The 18,393-nt window shown below is 35.9% G+C and overlaps 10 non-coding genes across 10 annotated transcripts; 7 read left to right on the top strand and 3 right to left on the bottom strand.

Moving 5' to 3' along the window:
* The first annotated feature begins 311 nt into the window (after positions 1 to 311).
* On the top strand, positions 312 to 384 carry TRNAF-GAA (transfer RNA phenylalanine (anticodon GAA)). The gene has a single exon. It is a non-coding gene; the product is annotated as a tRNA-Phe (tRNA).
* Positions 385 to 778: 394 nt separating this feature from the next.
* TRNAF-GAA (transfer RNA phenylalanine (anticodon GAA)) lies at positions 779 to 851 on the bottom strand. Its single transcript has one exon. It is a non-coding gene; the product is annotated as a tRNA-Phe (tRNA).
* A 1,164-nt stretch (positions 852 to 2,015) lies between these two features.
* On the bottom strand, positions 2,016 to 2,088 carry TRNAF-GAA (transfer RNA phenylalanine (anticodon GAA)). The gene has a single exon. It is a non-coding gene; the product is annotated as a tRNA-Phe (tRNA).
* Positions 2,089 to 2,674: 586 nt separating this feature from the next.
* Positions 2,675 to 2,747, bottom strand: TRNAF-GAA (transfer RNA phenylalanine (anticodon GAA)). The gene has a single exon. It is a non-coding gene; the product is annotated as a tRNA-Phe (tRNA).
* A 1,225-nt stretch (positions 2,748 to 3,972) lies between these two features.
* TRNAF-GAA (transfer RNA phenylalanine (anticodon GAA)) lies at positions 3,973 to 4,045 on the top strand. The gene has a single exon. It is a non-coding gene; the product is annotated as a tRNA-Phe (tRNA).
* A 1,974-nt stretch (positions 4,046 to 6,019) lies between these two features.
* On the top strand, positions 6,020 to 6,092 carry TRNAF-GAA (transfer RNA phenylalanine (anticodon GAA)). The gene has a single exon. It is a non-coding gene; the product is annotated as a tRNA-Phe (tRNA).
* Positions 6,093 to 7,529: 1,437 nt separating this feature from the next.
* On the top strand, positions 7,530 to 7,602 carry TRNAF-GAA (transfer RNA phenylalanine (anticodon GAA)). The gene has a single exon. It is a non-coding gene; the product is annotated as a tRNA-Phe (tRNA).
* A 1,202-nt stretch (positions 7,603 to 8,804) lies between these two features.
* Positions 8,805 to 8,877, top strand: TRNAF-GAA (transfer RNA phenylalanine (anticodon GAA)). Its single transcript has one exon. It is a non-coding gene; the product is annotated as a tRNA-Phe (tRNA).
* A 3,432-nt stretch (positions 8,878 to 12,309) lies between these two features.
* On the top strand, positions 12,310 to 12,382 carry TRNAF-GAA (transfer RNA phenylalanine (anticodon GAA)). The gene has a single exon. It is a non-coding gene; the product is annotated as a tRNA-Phe (tRNA).
* A 4,780-nt stretch (positions 12,383 to 17,162) lies between these two features.
* On the top strand, positions 17,163 to 17,235 carry TRNAF-GAA (transfer RNA phenylalanine (anticodon GAA)). The gene has a single exon. It is a non-coding gene; the product is annotated as a tRNA-Phe (tRNA).
* The last annotated feature ends 1,158 nt before the right edge of the window (positions 17,236 to 18,393 follow it).

The raw sequence follows: 18,393 nt of genomic DNA, 5'->3' as shown, positions 1-18,393 counted from the left end.
CAACCATTAAGTACTAAACCAACGTGACGCCCGATGATGGTATGTTGTGTTGACGATCGTACGTTAACCATTGACCTTGCCACTACCTTTATATCATTTATTTCATCAAAGTTTCCTTGAGATAAATTCTTGCTGTTCAGACAGATTTAGCTCAGATAAGGATGACTGAATTAAATCGACAAAAAATATCTCTTGGAGAGGCAACATGGCAAATATCAAATACCATTACTTATTATCAATGATTACCACTGATTGCACGTTTGTTATTATCTATGTTGAAGTTGTTTTTAAGAACTCTTGCTCTTTTCGAAGCCTAGGTAGCTCAGTTGGGAGAGCGTTAGACTGAAGATCTAAAGGTCCCCGGTTCAATCCCGGGTCTGGGCACTTTAAATAAATATCGTATCGCGTTGGTACACATCGATAATGACGCACATGATGTCAGTATAGAGACTTTTTCATATTTATTAAATGTGCCCAATGTCAGGTCAAGGCCGCTGACCCAAGCTCTTTGGACAGAGGAAAGGAGTTTCTTCTTCACCTTGTCTTGAGGGGTTAGGCCTCAAAGGGGACGCCAGTTTCTTGTGACCTCTTGGAAAGATCCAAAAGTTAGCAAAAGACTGGCTGTGTCTTAATGGCCTCACTCTTCACGGCGAGATTAAGTAACGACTGAACTGACGTTCGGCGCAATTCAGAAACCTGAAAATTTCTCTATAATGACATTATCTATTACTGGATAATAACGATACATAAAAAGAAACGATAAATCTGTCTTCAAAAGTGCCCAGACCCGGGATTGAACCGGGGACCTTTAGATCTTCAGTCTAACGCTCTCCCAACTGAGCTACCTAGGCTTAAAAACATGGTATATACTCTTCAAAAATCATCCAAATTAGCATGTATGTTACCTTTTTTCCAGAAATAATATTAGCTATCCAATTCATATCAAACTCGAACCAAAACATGTCAACTGTATTAAGAACCGAAATAATTTAAAGGGTGACCTCTCATTGAGCATATGATATATTATTATTTACAAGATCCATGAATAAGTATAACAGTTGGCAGAAAATACGGCTCCGTACCGTCTTATTACTAAATGGTTATCCAACTGCTGACTGCCATTCATCATTGCATTCTTCTTTCGTCTAGGAATAACCTTACACTTATACGGGCCAAAGCACATACTTGGAATATCTACTATATACTTTACCCTTCCAAGTGAGACCCAAATTTGCTTTATTAAATTCAGTTATCTTGATTCCTTTTCAGTCTATAGTAATGCATCTGTAATACATTTGATAAAACTCGATTGTTGGAGATATATGTTGAAAAGACAAGACTGTAAGGAAGAAGGGGTCTATTGAGATATTTATAAGAAATATAATATTATTTATCTGAATAGCTGTTTGCATATTGAAGTGCAACAGTTATATCTCGGTTTCTGTATGGAAACCGAGATACTTTTTTTAATAAATATCAAGTTTAACGTATGTGAAACCTATAGCTATCGTTCATACGAAGTCAATTTGACTATTAATCATAATCTCATTCATCAGTTTCTCAAATTTATTAGGAAATCAAACTCATGGCAAGTTTGTCTTTCTTTTCCAGCGACGGGAGTAGCAACCAGAAATCTTTAAAATGGAAGTATACTTACTCTCCATTCACACGTCAACAGGTGGACCGACAATAAAATCCTGTCTAAGATGTTTAGAGGAACGATATATAAACCTGCTAAGTAATCAGGGAAACTCAGCAGTGGCTTTATTTAATTTCTGATGAATGATACAAAAGTTAAGAAAAGACTGGCTGTGTCTTAAGGCTTCACTCTTCACGGCGAGGTAAAGAAACGTTTGGACTGGTTATCTGAGAGGACTTGGTGACCACGTAGCCTGGGTTCACGGCCAATACCTGACGTTAGGCGCAAATCAGGAATCTGAAAATTTCTCTATAATGACATTATGTATCATTGATAACAAGGATGCATAGAGAGAAACGATAAATCTCTTCAAAAGTGCCCAGACCCGGGATTGAACCGGGGACCTTTAGATCTTCAGTCTAACGCTCTCCCAACTGAGCTATCTAGGCTTAAAAACCTGGTATGTACTCTTCAAAAATCATCCGAATTAGCATATATATATTACCTTTTTTCAGTAATAATATTAGCGATCCTTTTCAAATTAAATTCTAAGCTAAATATGTCAAATGTTTTAAGAACTGAAAGATTTTACATGTAAGGGTGATTTTTCATTGAGCATATGATATAAAATTAGTTGCGAGATCTATGAGTAAGTATAACCGCTGGCACAAAATACCTTCACGGATCCACACCGTCTTATTGCTAGATGGTTATCCAACTGTTGACTGCCATTCATCATTGCATTCTTCCTTCGTCTAAGGATAACCTCTCACTACTACGTGCCTAAGTGCACATACTTGGATTATCTAATATATACTTTACCCTCACACACACACCCACACATACACACATATATATATACATATATATGTATGAAAACTTGCTTTAGTTTAAATATTTACAATACATGTGCATTTTTAAAAATTGAAATGGGAATTTCTTAATCAATTTTGCTACAACAGATGTCCCTCTCTTTTGAGGAAGTGCAACTAAGGCGCATAATGGAAGCCTGAGTATCTCCCTTACCGACAATAGTGCCCAGACCCGGGATTGAACCGGGGACCTTTAGATCTTCAGTCTAACGCTCTCCCAACTGAGCTACCTAGGCTTAAGAAACTGACAAATACTTTTCAAAAACTATCAAAATTAACGTAAATGAAACCTATTGCTAGCGTTCATACGAAATCAATTTAAATTCGCCAAGTTGCCTATTTATGAGAAAATGTTCGTAGCTCGTTTCAAATAGAATTCCTATCAAAATCTCCCTTAGGTGATGGTAAAGGTGTGTGTAACTTTATCTCATTCCGTTTCGGTATTAAGCAGTTTCATATACCCACGTTTAACATCTTAAAAGTTTCCAAATTCATTTCTACAATGCACAGACCTGGCTCTGGAAATGTCCACTGTACCTTGTGAACTTTATATCATTGAGCTCTATTCCTAGAAATGTTTTAGACATTAATGTAAACCGAGTGAGTGTAAAGTTAGCGAATCTGGGTATAAGTAAATGTATGTTGAGCCTTATTTCTTTAAGTCTCAGTATCAAGCTGTCTTATTTGGTTATAAACTGTACATTTATAATAGGCACGTGTTAAACTTTACCTTCGCACAGTATTTCTTATCTATATCCTTTGTTTTTATGTATGTGTGTGTGGGGGGGGGGGGGGTAATATCAGTATTATGAATGGTCGATACTAGAAAGAAACAATCTTCAATAGTGTCCAGACACGTGGTATAAAATCTATAGATATCACTGATACAAAATGAATTAAGTATATAATATACAGTGTTAATGGCAATGTATAAAAATCACAGCTACACACCGTGTTCAGTGTCATTCCTTACTGCATGCATCTATCAAGCTTAACTATAACTTGACACCAAAGCATGTCTAAGTTGCACATATTCACAATTGATTTTACCTCAAGTAAGACGTATATTTGCGTCAGCAGATTTAGTTGACAAGTGTATAATTTATGACATGCAGTTGAAGCACATGCACTTCTCATTTCTCATTAGGCTTGAAAGGCGAAAGAAGACGAGAATGACATGACGAGAAAATAACCATTAATCACTAAGACTATGTGACTTCCTTATACTGTATGGTGTGTTAGCAACCATAGGCTGATCATGGGCCTTGGCTCTATCTTACTTTCCATCAAATGTTTCCACTAGGTAAATTCTTGCTGCTCAGGCAGATTTAGCTATGCACAAATAAAATGGACAGTAGTGATTATCTGAATAGGTTACACAAAGATTATTACTTACCCTTTCCTCGTTATTGGGGATTAATATAGATGCTACATTAATTACTATACATGACTCCTTTAGAAGCCTAGGTAGCTCAGTTGGGAGAGCGTTAGACTGAAGATCTAAAGGTCCCCGGTTCAATCCCGGGTCTGGGCAGTTTAAAAGACAAACTCATTATTCCTTGCAGGTACGAATAAGTGTTGTTAATGACACGCCAAGTCGTTATAAATAAATTTTCATGTTTTAAAGATGCACTGAACGTTAGGTCTAGGAGTCCGAATTAAGCCTTACGGTCACATGACCTCTCAAAGAAAGAGAAGTCTTCTCAGAGAACCAGACCAGACGTTCCTTCGTCATCTTGCCTCGAAGGGTGAGGCTCCTAAAATGCCGACAGTTTCTTGTGCCCTCAACAAATGAAATAAGCTACTAATGAGTTTTCCTGATTATGTTCCAAGGTTATTATTAGTTCCTCTAACAGTTTCAGACAGGGTTTCAGTCGGTCTACCTAATTAAATACCATGTGTATGGAAAGTGATCCTACTTCCATTTTAGGTGGCTATATCTGTCCCTGAAAACAACAGCAAAATAAAAACCAGTTAACTTTTTTTGTTTTCCACTTTAAAAGTTTCCCTGTTGAATTCTACCAACCATAAACATAGATCTGTAAAAACATTGTCAATTATTTATCATGTTTCTACATTCCTAGAGACCTTTCAGAAATTAAAATAAAACCAGTAAGAGTGAGGTTAGCGAACCTTGGTGTCATTACAGGTATGATGAACTTTATCTCGTTCCGTCTGGATATTGGACATCTGTACAAAGTCCGAGTGAAGCTTTACCTTCGCACATCACTTAACTGAAATGAGGCAGCATATCGTTTGTCTGTTTATGTGTGTGCAGGGGATATATTATACAGATACCAAAAATTAGTAATGAGTCTGACTTCAATAGTGCCCAGACCCGGGATTGAATCGGAGACCTTTAGATCTTCAGTCTAACGCTCTCCTCCTAGGCATATAAATGAATTTGCTTTTTTAAAAATAATCAAAAGTAACATAACATCTGCAATGTGATAATTTTAAATGAAATGGACAGCAGACATTATCAGAATCTGCCCCAATTTACCAAGAATATCAAAGATCAACATCACAGTTAACGTTTGACAAAAGATATAATATGTAGGATTCATGGTGATCGAGTTAAAACTGGAAACACGAATATGCGGGACTTTTCGCTCTAAAGCTTTACCAGGTCTTGAAGGAACAAAGCGAAAAGCATTCGGCGTGTTCATGCGTTTCTGAATTTACCATTCCTTGTTTTGTTGATATAGAAAATGTGATATAATTAATGGTAATGTATAATATTCACTAAGCATAACATCACACATCATCACACTGATTTTGCTCTTATTCAGTGTTATTTATTACTGTGTACATCTTTAAAGTTTAACTATAATTAGACAGTGTGCTTATGTTTCACATATTTAGAATGTATACATGTTACCTCATATAAGAGGATTTGATAAAAAAAAAAAAAAAAGTGTATAATGTGTAATTTCTCCAACAGATAATAGATATGAGATTTTTTTTTACACTACTTAGATTTCTATAAGGTGAAATATTATATCAATAACAGCTGGGAGACGAGTGTAAAATGTAGGATATATAAGATAAGATTCAAACATACGAATGACCTCTCATATGAACATACAATACACTGTATATCCTTTCATACAGAATGTCTTCGCCTTTAAGCAAGCTAGAAAATTTAAGCATACACGCTTCTTATTCGAGGAAGTAAATATACTCTATATAAGCTGAATATGTGCAACATAGGCAAGCATTTGTGCCGAGTTATCCTTAGACTTGAAAGCAAATGTGAGCATAGAAGTCAAGCTAAAAAATATATAATCCATCCCTTCGATCATACGGCCTTGGGTTTTCAATGTTCAACAGCGACATCCTAATTTTATCTGCATCACACATTCAACTTCGTTACATATGAAAAAGCTCGCCGATGTAATCTCTTTGACAGGTAACAAGAAGAATTTCCTTTATGTTGGTAATCGAGAAAATCTTTATGTTAAATATATTTTTCATTATTCATGAAAAGTATCTATTACTATTCTAAGCCTAGGTAGCTCAGTTGGGAGAGCGTTAGACTGAAGATCTAAAGGTCCCCGGTTCAATCCCGGGTCTGGGCACTTTTGAAGACAAACACCGTGTCATGTTGCTATGTATCAAGATTATCAATATCACACACTGTCGGAAAATCGACGTTGCCCGAGACGCTGACCTTTCGAGAAAAAGGAAGTCTCAGAGAACAGTCCAGACGTTTCTTCTTCGCCTTGCTTCCAAAGGTAAGGACCCAAAGAGGCTGCCAGTTTTGAGGTGTTAAACCATTCTTCAATATAGGAACTGATCTATTGCTGCGTTTTCTTTATTTCCGGTCAGCATTACTAGAAATTTCCATGGAAAATGTAAAGTACTTATACTTTTACTTCTCAGATTTGAGGTCGTAATTATATATTCAAAATTTCATGTTCTGCACTTCAACATTTTCCCGATTGAATTCTACACAGTATTAACATAAATCTGGAAAAGCACTTTGTCGATCCTTTGTTATGTATCTCCATTCCTAGACACCTTTTAGAAATTGAAGTGTATACCAGTGAGAGTGAAGTTAGCGACATTTAGTGTTATTAAAGGCGTGGTGAACCTTATCTCCTTCCATCTGGGATCTATACTGTGCGTCTATACATAGCCCAAGCATATCGCACCACACTGAAATGAGGCGGGATTTCCTTACTGGCATCATGTATTTATTTATTTGTGTTCAGGGGCGAGGGGTATAATACTGATAGAAATAATGTTTGCGGTCCGTTTCATTTAGAATTCCTATCGAAATTTGGCCGCATTTTTACATAACATGAAGGATCTCTATCGCAGTTAACCTTTGACAATAAACATATGGAGAATTCATGCAGATATGGGATAAAACAGGAAAACACGAATACACTGGTCTTATTACACTATAGCTTTTCCAAGGCTTGAAGCAATAAAGCGAAAAGCATTCGGCATGTTTGTGCATTTCCGATTTTTCCAATAGTTCTTTTGTTGACATGGAAAATTTCATATAATTAATGGTATTGTTTAATATTCACCGAAACATACTATCACACGTCACCTGAATTTGTTCTTACCGTTTGTCATCTTGCTGAGTGTCATTTATTACATAATTAAATTTATACAATACATACTACCTCATATAAGAGGTGAGTTTGCTTCAACAGATTTAATTAAAGCAAAATGGGAAACTTCTCCAAAAGATAATGGATATTAGATGTTTTACACGACTCGAGATTTCTATAAGATGAAATCATATATAAGCAACAGCTGGGAAGTCATTTAAACAAGAGATTTAACTCTCTTATGAATATCCAATATATCCTTTCATCCAGATGGTATTTACCTATAAGCAAGCTAAGAAAATTAAATATATTCACTTCTCACTCGAGGAAGTAAAATCCACTGTATATAATCTGAGCATGTGCAACATAGTTAAGTATTTGTGCGGAGCTATCTTTATATTTGAAAGATCCTGAACAAGCTTATAAATATCCAATCCATCACGTATCTAAGCCTAGGTAGTTCAGTTGGGAGAGCGTTAGACTGAAGATCTAAAGGTCCCCGGTTCAATCCCGGGTCTGGGCACTTTTAAAGGCAAACATCGTGTCTTGTTGCTATATATCAAAACTATCAATATCACACATAACGTCAGAAGACCGACGTTGCCCGAGACGCTGACTTTCGAGAAGAGGAAAGTCTTAGAGAACCAGTCCAGACAGTTCTTCGCCTTGTTCCAAGGGTAAGGTCTCAAAGGGGCCGCCAGTTTCTTGTTATCTCTTAAACCATTCTTCAAATACAGGCATTGAGCTACTGCTACGTTTGTTTTATTATCGTTCTCCGTGGAATTTTAAAAGTGACTATACCAGCATTTTACAGATCTCAGGTTGCAATTGAATTATACAGAGCATAAACATAAATCTGGAAAATAATTTTGTCGGTCAGTTATCATATATCTCATTTCCTAGACTTTCAAAAATTTAAGGGAAACCAGTGAGAGAGAAGTTAGAGACATTTTATGTTATTAAATAAAGGTGCGGTGAACCTTATTTTGTTCTATTTGGCTCTATATTGTTCATCTATATATATAAGACTCAAATGAAGATTTACTTTCGTACATTTCATTAAACTAAAATGCCTTGGTTTAGAAACGACAAAGCTTTTACAGATATACAAAATTAACATATGACATCTAGATAATGTTTGCGGTCCGTTTCGACAAGCATCATTATCCAAATCTGCACGATTTTTCACGACATCAAGGATCTACATCACAGTTAACCTTTGACATGCTTCGAATATATACAATAAGTGTTACCTCTTCAAGTATGAGGTACATTTCTTTCTACAGATTTGATTACCAAGTATATAATGTGTAATTTTTCCAACAGATAATAAATATGAAATATTTTACATTACTTGAGATGTCTATAACGTGAAAACATATATAAGCAACAAATGGGAGGGTAAAGTGTAGGATACACAAGATTCAAACTTACGAAAGACCTCTATCTCTTCATCCTAATGGTCTTCTCCTCTTGGCAAGCTAAAAAGATAAGTATATATTTGGTCATGGAACTTGCTGTTTTCATATCATATTTTACATGAAAGATCACCCAGGAAGCTAAAATTCTTGCCGCTCTGAAAATATATTAAGATAAGGAAATGAAAAGGCTCGCCAACGTTATCTCTCTGACAGGTAAAAGAAGAATTTCCTCCTTATTTTATGGATAATATCTATGTCATATGTTAATATTCATTTTTATGAAAATTATCTATCATGTTTCTAAGCCTAGGTAGCTCAGTTGGGAGAGCGTTAGACTGAAGATCTAAAGGTCCCCGGTTCAATCCCGGGTCTGGGCACTTTTAAAGACAAACATCGTGTCTTGTATGTATCAATACCATACACAATGTCGGAAAATCGACGTTGCCTGAGACGCTGACCTTTTGAGAAAAGTCTTAGAAAACTAGTCTAGACGTTTCTTCGCCTTGCTTCAAAGGGTGATGTCTCAAAGAGGCTGCCAGTTATGAATTTTTAAACCATTCTTCAATGCAAGCATTGATCTGCCGCTGCGTTTCCTTTATTGCCGTTTTGCATTACTAGATTTGCCATAGAAAATGGAAAGTGCTTATACTTCTATAGAACCTTAGAAAGAAAGATCTGTTATAAGACTATTTTGCAATGAATCTGATATGCAAGGATTGGTTGACAGACATATCTTTCTATCTATGTAGTCTAAAATTCATGTTTTACACTTTCCAATTATATTTTACGAAGCATAAACATAAATTTGGAAAAGCTTTTTGTCGATGAGTTATCATGCATCTCCATTCCTAGACACCTTTCAGAAACTAAAGTGTAAGTGAGGTGAAGTTTGCGACCTCTCGAGAAAAGTGGTCTCGGAGAACCAGTCCAGACGTTTCTTCTTCGCTTTGCTTCCAAGACTGAGGCATCATAGAGGCTGCCAGTTATGAACTCAAACCATTCTTCAATACAAGCATCGATCTACTGCTCCGTTTCCTTTATTACCGTTCTGCATTACTAGAAATTTCGAAGGAAAATGGAGTGCTTTTACTTATATCCACTAAAACACTGTTTTGCAATGAATCTGAAAGATTTCTATACATATTCTAAAATTCATGTTTTACACTTTAAAAGTTTCCCAGTTGAATTATCCAAAGTATAAACATAAATTTGGAAAAGTACATTGTCGATCATTTCTCATGATACCTTTCAGAAATTGAAGTGAAACCAGAGAGAGTGAAGTTGGTGACCTTTGGTGTTATTATGGTGTGGTGGACTTTATCTCTTTCCATCTGGGCTCTATATAGTGTATTAGCACAAGGTCCGAGTGAAGCTTTACCTTCCTACATGTCACTACACTTAACTGAGGCGGTGTTTCCTTACTGACCTCGTTTGTTTGTTCATGTGTGTGCAGGGTGGGATATAATACTAATACCAAAATTAGATGAGTGTGACATATAGATGTGACATATAGATCTTATCGATAAGAAATATAAAGGAAATTCTTCTTGTTACCTGTCAGAGAGATAACATTGACGAGCCTTTTCACTTTGTTATCTTAATCTTCTCAGTTGTTTTAAGAGTGGCAAGAATTTTAGATTTATGAGTGACCTTCCATATAAAATATTTATAAAAATCTGGTAGATGTGCCATTCATACCTTTCCTCTACATTTGTTGCAATGAACTTTGTTCTTCACTTATTATTGGTATCAGTATCATATCCCAACCCCCCTTCACACACACATAAACAGACAAACGATACCAGTAAGGGAACTCTGTCTCATTTCAGTGTGGTGAGATATATATGGAGGTAATTCGTCACCCGGTTTTCTATAAACGCACAATACAGAGCCCAGATGGAACGGGATAAGGTTCACCACGCCTTTAATAACACCAAAGATCGCTAACTTCAATCTCACTGGTTTACACTTCGCTTTCTGAAAGGTGTCTAGATATGTACTCGTATTATTATTATTATTCGTATTATTATTATTATTATTCGTATTATTTATTCGTATATGTTATTTTGATATATATATATATATATATTATATGTATATGTATATATTTTTATATACATATTTTATATTATATGTATATGTATATATTAGTATTATTATTATTCGTATTATTTATTCGTATATGTTTTTGTTATTTTTTATATGTCTACAAATAAATTTTTACTTTTTGTCTTGATAAATGATCGACAAAATGCTTTTCTAGATCTATGGTAATGTTTTCTAGAATTCAATTGGGAAACTTTTAAAGTGTAAAACATTAATTTTTGAATATATATGTAGAATGATATGTCTGTAAACCTGTCCCTCAGTCTCTCAGTTTGCTAAACAGTGTTTTAACGGATCTTTCTTTCTCAGGGACAGTAATTGCGACCTTAAATCATAGAAGTAGAAGCACTTTCCATTTTCCAGGGAAATTTCCAGTAATGCAGGGCGGTAATAAAGGAAACCCAGCAGTAGATCACTGCCTGTATTGAAGAATGGTTGAAGAGTTCATAGCTGGCAGCTTCTTTAAGGTGAGAAAACGTCTGGATTGGTTCTCTAAGACTTCCCTCTTCTCGAAAGGTCAGCGTCTCCGGCAACGTCGATCAAGCGACATTTTGTGATATTGATCTCTCCCAACTGAGCTACCTAGGCGTATAAATGAGATGGCTTTCTAAAAATTCAAAATATATGATATCTACGATATAATTGTAAATAAAACGGACAGCAAACTTTTTTTCAAAATCTGTCCCGATTTATCAAGACCAACAAGAATTTATATCACAGTTAACCTTTAACAGAAAATGTATGGAGGATTCATACTGATTGAGTTATAAAAAAACAAAGGTTAAAACTGGGAAGCACCTGTACGCTGGCCTTTTCGCTCTTAATGTTTTTCCAGGTCTTGAAGGAACAAAGCGAAAAGCATTCAGCATGTTCGTGCATTTCCGATTTTTCCATTCCTTGTTTTGTTGAAATGGAAAATGTGATATATTTAATGGTAATGTATAATATTCACCAAAGTATACCATCGCACGTCATCACACTGATTTTGCTCTTACCCTTTATCCTCTTATTCAATGTCATTCATTACTTCGTACATCTTTTGAGCTCAACTGTAACTAGACAACAATACAAGCTTAAGTTGCACATATTTAAATTATATACAATATCTCATGTAAGATGATTTGATAAACAATTGCATAATGTGTAATTTCTCCCACAGATCATAAATATAAGATGTTCTACATTACTTGTGCTGTCTATACAGTGAAATCATATAAACAACAGCTGGGAGACAAGCGTAAAATGTAGGATATGCAAGAAAAGATTCAAACTTACGAAAGACCTATCATTAGAATATCCAATATTTATTTTCTTCCAGATGGTCTTCGCCTTTGCTTGAAAATTTAAGCATACGCACTTTTTCTTATAGAGAGTAAAATATACTTTATATAATCTGGATGTGTGCAACATAGTCAAGCATTTGTGCCGAGTTATCATTAGACTTGAAAGACGAATGTTGGGATAAAAGACTGACCAAGCTTATAAATGTCTAATCCATCCGTTCGCCCCTGCAATCTTATTCTTTCAATGCTCAACAGCGACATCCTAGTTTTATCAACTACAGTATATATGAAAAGGCCCGCTAATGCTATCTCTCTAACAGGTAATAAGAAAATTTTCCTTTATACTTCTTATCGATAATATTCTATATGTCATATATGTTAAGTTTCATTATTCATGAAAAGTGTCTATCATATTTCTAAGCCTAGGTAGCTCAGTTGGGAGAGCGTTAGACTGAAGATCTAAAGGTCCCCGGTTCAATTCCGGGTCTGGGCACTTTTAAAGACAAACATCGTGTCTTGTATGTATCGACGTTGCCTGAGACGCTGACCTTTTGAGAAAAGTCTTAGAAAACTAGTCTAGATGTTTTTTCGCCTTGCTTCCAAGAGTGAGGCCTCAAAGAGGCTGCCAGTTATGAATTTTTAAACTATTCTTCAATGCAAGCATTGTTCTGCCGCTGCGTTTCCTTTATTGCCGTTTTGCATTACTAGATTTGCCATAGAAAATGGAAAGTGCTTATACTTCTACAGAACCTTAGAAAGAAAGATCCGTTATAAGACTGTTTTGCAATGAATTTGAAAGACAGGGATTGGTTGACAGACATATTTTTCTATCTATGTAGTCTAAAATTCATGTTTTACACTTTCCAATTGAATTCTACAAAGCATAAACATAGATCTGGAAAAACTCTTTGTCGATGCTTTATAAAGTATCTCCATTCCTAGACACCTTTCATAAACTGAAGTGTAAACCCGTGAGAGTGAAGCTTGTGAACTCTCGAGAAAAGTGGTCTCAGAGAACCAGTCCAGGCGTTTCTTCTTCGCCTTGCTTCCAAGGGTGAGGCCTCAAAGAGGCTGCCAGTTATGAACTCAAACCATTCTTCAATACAAGCATCGATCTATTCCTGTCCGTTTTTTGCAATGAATCTGAGAGACTGAGGGCTTAGTTGATAGACATGTCTTTCTACCACTGTATTAAAAAATCCATGTTTTACATTTTAAAAGTTTCCCCATTGAATTCTACAAAGCATAAACATAAATCTGGAAAAGCATTTTGTCGATCATTTATCATGTATCTCGATTCTTAGACACTTTTCAGAAATTGAAGTGAAATTAGAGAGTGAGGATAGCGACCTTGGGTGTCATTACAGACGTGGTGAACCTTATCTTGTTCCATCTGGGCTCTATATTGTGCATCTGTACAAGGCCCGAATGAAGCTTTACTTTTTGCCCTTACCATTTATCCTCTTGTTTAGTGTCATTTATTGTTACGCGTATTTTTTGTAAGCCTAACTATAACTAGACACCAAGACATGCTTATGTTGCACATAATTAGAATTTATACAATATGTGCTACCTCCTCAAGTAAGAGGTATATTTGCTACTACAGATTTGATTAACAAGTGTATAAAGTGTAATTTCTCCAACAAATAAAAGATATAAGATGTTTTTCGTTATTTGAAATTTCTATAAAGTGAAATCATACATAAATAACAGTGATAAATGTAGGGTACGCAGAATTCAAAAATACGAATGACCTCTAAGAAAATCTAATAAATCCCTTTATCCAGATGGCCTTCTCCTCTTGGCAAGTTAAAACAAAAAATATAAATATGCACTTCTCATTCGAGATAGTATATAATCTGAATATAACCAACATAGGCAGGCATTTGTGCAGAGTTATCCTGTGGCTTGAAAGACTAATGTAGAATTAGAAGACATTGGAAAAGCTTGTAAATATCCAATCCATTCCGTCGCCTTTACGGTCTTATCCTTATAATGTTCAACAGCAACATCCTAGTTTTATAAACTGCATTGCGCATCGATCTATTGCTGCGTTTCCTTTATAACCGTTCACCATTACTAGAAATTTCGAAGGAAAATGGAAAGTGCTTACACTTATTTCCACTAAAACACTGTTTTGCAATGAATCTGAAAGACTTTCTATATATATTCTAGAATCTATGTTTTACACATTAAAGGTTTCCCAGTGGAATTATACAAAGCATAAACATAAATTTGGAAAAGTACATTGTCGATCATTTATCATGATACCTTTCAGAAATTGAAGTGAAACCAGAGAGAGTGAAGTTGGTGACCTTTGGTGTTGTTATGATGTGGTGGGCTTTATCTCTTTCCATCTGGGCTCTATATAGTGTATCTCCACAAGGTCCAAGTGGAGCTTTACCTTCCTACATCTCGCTAGATTTAACTGAGGCGGTATTTCCTTACTGACATCGTTTGTTTGTTCATGTGTGTGCAGGGTGGGATATAATACTAATACCAATATTAGATAGGGTGACTTCAATAGTGCCCAGACCCGGGATTGAACCGGGGACCTCCCAATTGAGCTACCGAGGCTTAGAAACGTGATAGATACTTTTCGTAAATAATGAAAATCAACATGTGACATATAGATATTATCGATAAGAAATATAAAGGAAATTCTTCTTGTTACCTGTCAGAGAGATAACATTGGCGAGCCTTTTCACTTAGTTATCTTAATCTGTCAGTTGTTTTAAGAGTGGCAAGAATTTTAGATTCATTTCATATAAAATATTTATAAAAATCTGGTAGATTTGTTGCTTTGAACTCATCATCCCTTCTTATTGGTATCAGTATCATATCCCCCCCCCCCCCCTTCACACACATTAACAAGCACACGATACTAGAACTTTGTATACATGCACAATACAGAGCCCAGATGAAACGAAATAAGGTTCACCACGCCTTTAATAACACCAAAGATCGTTCACTTCACCCTCACTGGTTTACACTTCAGTTTCTGAAAGGTGTCTAGGAATGGAGATGCATGATAAATCAACAAAATGATTTTCCAGATCTATGGTTCTGCTTTGCAGAATTTATATGGGAAACTTCTAGAGTGTAAGATATGAATTTTTTAATATATGGGTAGAAAGATGTGTCTGTTAGCTTATCCCTCAGTCTCTCAGATTCATTACAAAACAGTGTTTTAATGGATCTTTCTTTCTCAGGAACAGTAATTGCGACCTTAAATCTGGAAAGTATAAGTAGAAGCACTTTCCATTTTCCATGGAAATTTCCAGTAATGCAGAACGGTAATAAAGGAAACCCAGCAGTAAATCGCTGCCTGTGTTGAAGAATGGAATAAGGGTTCATAACTGGCAGCTTCTTTAAGACCTCACCCTTGGGACAAGAAAACGCCTGGACTGGTTCTCTGAGACTATTCTCGAAGGGTTAGCATCTCCAGCAACGTCGATCTTTCGACATTGTGGGATACAGATCTCTCCCAATTATTGGTGTCAGGTTATCCTTATACTTGAAAGACGAATGCAATGATAAATGACACTTGACAGAGGATGAACATCAAGCAGTATTGCAGTGCTGAGCCCTGTGAAGGTATGTTGTACTGACGGTTATATATGGTCATGGAACTCACTATATTATATCTTATTCAGGTCACCCATGAATCTAAAATTATTGCCACTATCAAAACAACTGACAGACTTAGATAACTGAATGAAAAAGCTCGCTGATGTTATCTCTCTGACAGGTAACAAGAATTTCCCTTATCTTTCTAACCTATAATAAATATGTCATTTGAATATTAAGTCTCATTATTTATGAAAAGTATCCAGATCATTTCTATGCCTAGGTAGCACAGCTGGGAGAGCATTAGACTGAAGATCTAAAGGTCCCCGGTTCAATCCTGGGTCTGGGCACTTTTAAAGACAACATTGTGCTTTGTTGTTATGTACCAGTATTATTAATATCATATACAATGTCGGAAGATCGACGTTGCCCGAGACGCTGACCTCTCGAGAAAAGGGAAGTCACCGAGAACCAGTATAGACGTTCCTTCTTCACCTTACTTCCAAGAGTGAGGCTGCCAGTTTTTGTTGAACTCTTGAACCATTCTTCAATACAGGCATTGTTTTACTGCTGTTTCCTTTGTTACCGTTCTCCGTTACAAGAAATCTCTATGGAAAATGGGAAGTGATTATGCTTCCATTTTACAGATCACAGGTCGCAACTCCTGTCCGTTTTTGCAATGAATCTGAGAGACTGACCACACTGAAATATTTTACACTTTAAAAGTTTCCCCATTGAATTCTACAAAGCATGAACATAAATCTGGAAAAGCACTTTTTTCGATCTTTTATCATGTATCTCGATTCTCGAGAGTGAGGAAAGCGACCTTGGGTGTCATTACAGACGTGGTGAACCTTATCTTGTTCCATCTGGGCTCTATATTGTGCATCTGTACAAGGCCCAAATGAAGATTTACTTTTTCCTCTTACCAATTATCCTCTTGTTTAGTGTCATTTATTGCTAAACAAGAATATCTAATATATCCCTTCATCCAGATAGCCTTCTCCTCGTGGCAAGTTTAAACAAAGGTAAAAATATGCACTTCTCATTCGAGAGATTATATAATCTGAATATAGGCAACATAGGCAGGCATTTGTGCAGAGTTATCCTGTGGCTTGAAAGACTAATGTAGGGATTGAAGACACTGGAAAAGCTTATGAATATCTAATCCATCCTTTCGCCCATATGGTCTTGGCCTTTCAATGTTCAACAGCAACTTCCTAGTTTTATCAACTGCATTGCGTATTTAGACTGAAATGGAATAAAGCAAATATTTAAGCTCTAACTTTAAGGTGTAAAATATCAGTATAATCAAAATATATGCCCTAGGGCAATTAATGGTGTCAAGTTTTCCTTAGACTTGAAAGACGAACGCAATGATAAATGACACTTACCATGAGGATAATCATCAAGCATTAATATGGTGTCGAGCTCTGTGAAGGTACGTTGTGCTGACAGTTATACTTGGTCATGTAACTTTTTTTTTCTATATCATGGTTTCCATGAAAGGTCACCCATGAATCTAAAATTCTTGCCACTTTTAAAACAACTGACATATTAATCTATCTAGATGAAAAGGCTTGCCAATGTAATCTCTCTGATAGGTAACAAGAATAATTTCCTTTATATTTCTAATTGATATTCTCTATAAAACATATAACTTATTTTTCATTATTCATGACAATTATCTATCTCATTGCTAAGCCTAGGTAGCTCAGTTGGGAGAGCGTTAGACTGAAGATCTAAAGGTCCCCGGTTCAATCCCGGGTCTGGGCACTTTTAATGACAAACACCGTGTCTTGTTATGTATCGATATCATCAATATTACACCATGTCGCTGCCCGAGACATTCACTTTTCTAGAAAAGAGACGTCTCGGAGAACCTGTCCAGACGTTTCTTCTTCGCCTTACTTTCAAGACTGTGGCCTCAAAGAGGATGCCAGTTATGAACCATTTTTCAATACAAGCATCGATCTACTGCTGCGTTTCCTTTATAACCGTTCTACATTATTAAACATTTCGAAAGAAAATGGAAAGTGCTTATACTTATATTAACTAAAACACTGTTTTGCAATTAATCTTTTCATAGAAAATGAGACTTAATATTGATATGACATATTTATCATAGGTTAGAAAGATATGCGTCTCTTTTATAACCGTTCTGCATTACTAGAAATTTCGAAGGAAAATGGATAGTGCTAGGGCTTATACTTACCTGTATATCAACTAAAACACTATTTTGCAATGAATCTGAAAGATTTTCTATATATATTCTAAAATTCATGTTTTACACTTTAAAAGTTTCCCAGTTGAATTATACAAAGCATAAACATAAATTTGGAAAAGTACATTGTCGATCACTTATCATGATACCTTTCAGAAATTAAAGTGAAACCAGAGAGAGTGTAGTTGGTGACCTTTGGTAATGTTATGGTGTGGTGTATTTATCTCTTTTCATCTGGGCTCTATATAGTGTATTTGCACAAGGTCCGAATGAAGCTTTACCTTTGTACATTTCCCTACACTTAAATGAGGCGGTGTTTCCTTATTGACATCGTTTGTTTGTTCATGTGTGTGCAGGGTGGGATATACAGCCGTATTCTATGACGTTTTCTGCGTGTCGTGGCCATGTCATGTTCATGTTATGTCCATGTCGTGTTCATGTAACGAATGCGGTATTCTAGGACGCAAAAGCGTGGCAAGTTTGCGGCAGTTGCTTCAGGTTTACCAACCGTTCCAAAGTTAACATGTTTCGGATGAATGACACTGTCCAAACGACAAATTCATAAGAGAAACAACAATCATAGGTAGCACTAACATAAAATACTTCAATTTTGTTATGAATCAGTCGTTGTACTTGTTCCTAGTTAAAGAATTGACAACCATTTCACGAACGCGCTGTTGGTAATTCACTCTACGCTCGATCAAAACAAA

This window comes from Penaeus japonicus, unplaced genomic scaffold (genome assembly GCF_977035675.1).
Source record: "Penaeus japonicus unplaced genomic scaffold, GWHDUDI00000001_assembly GWHDUDI00000002, whole genome shotgun sequence".
NCBI classification, from domain to species: Eukaryota; Metazoa; Arthropoda; class Malacostraca; order Decapoda; family Penaeidae; genus Penaeus; species Penaeus japonicus.
The sequence above is the reverse complement of the archived record's forward strand: the minus strand, read 5'-3'. Positions and strand labels throughout refer to the sequence as shown.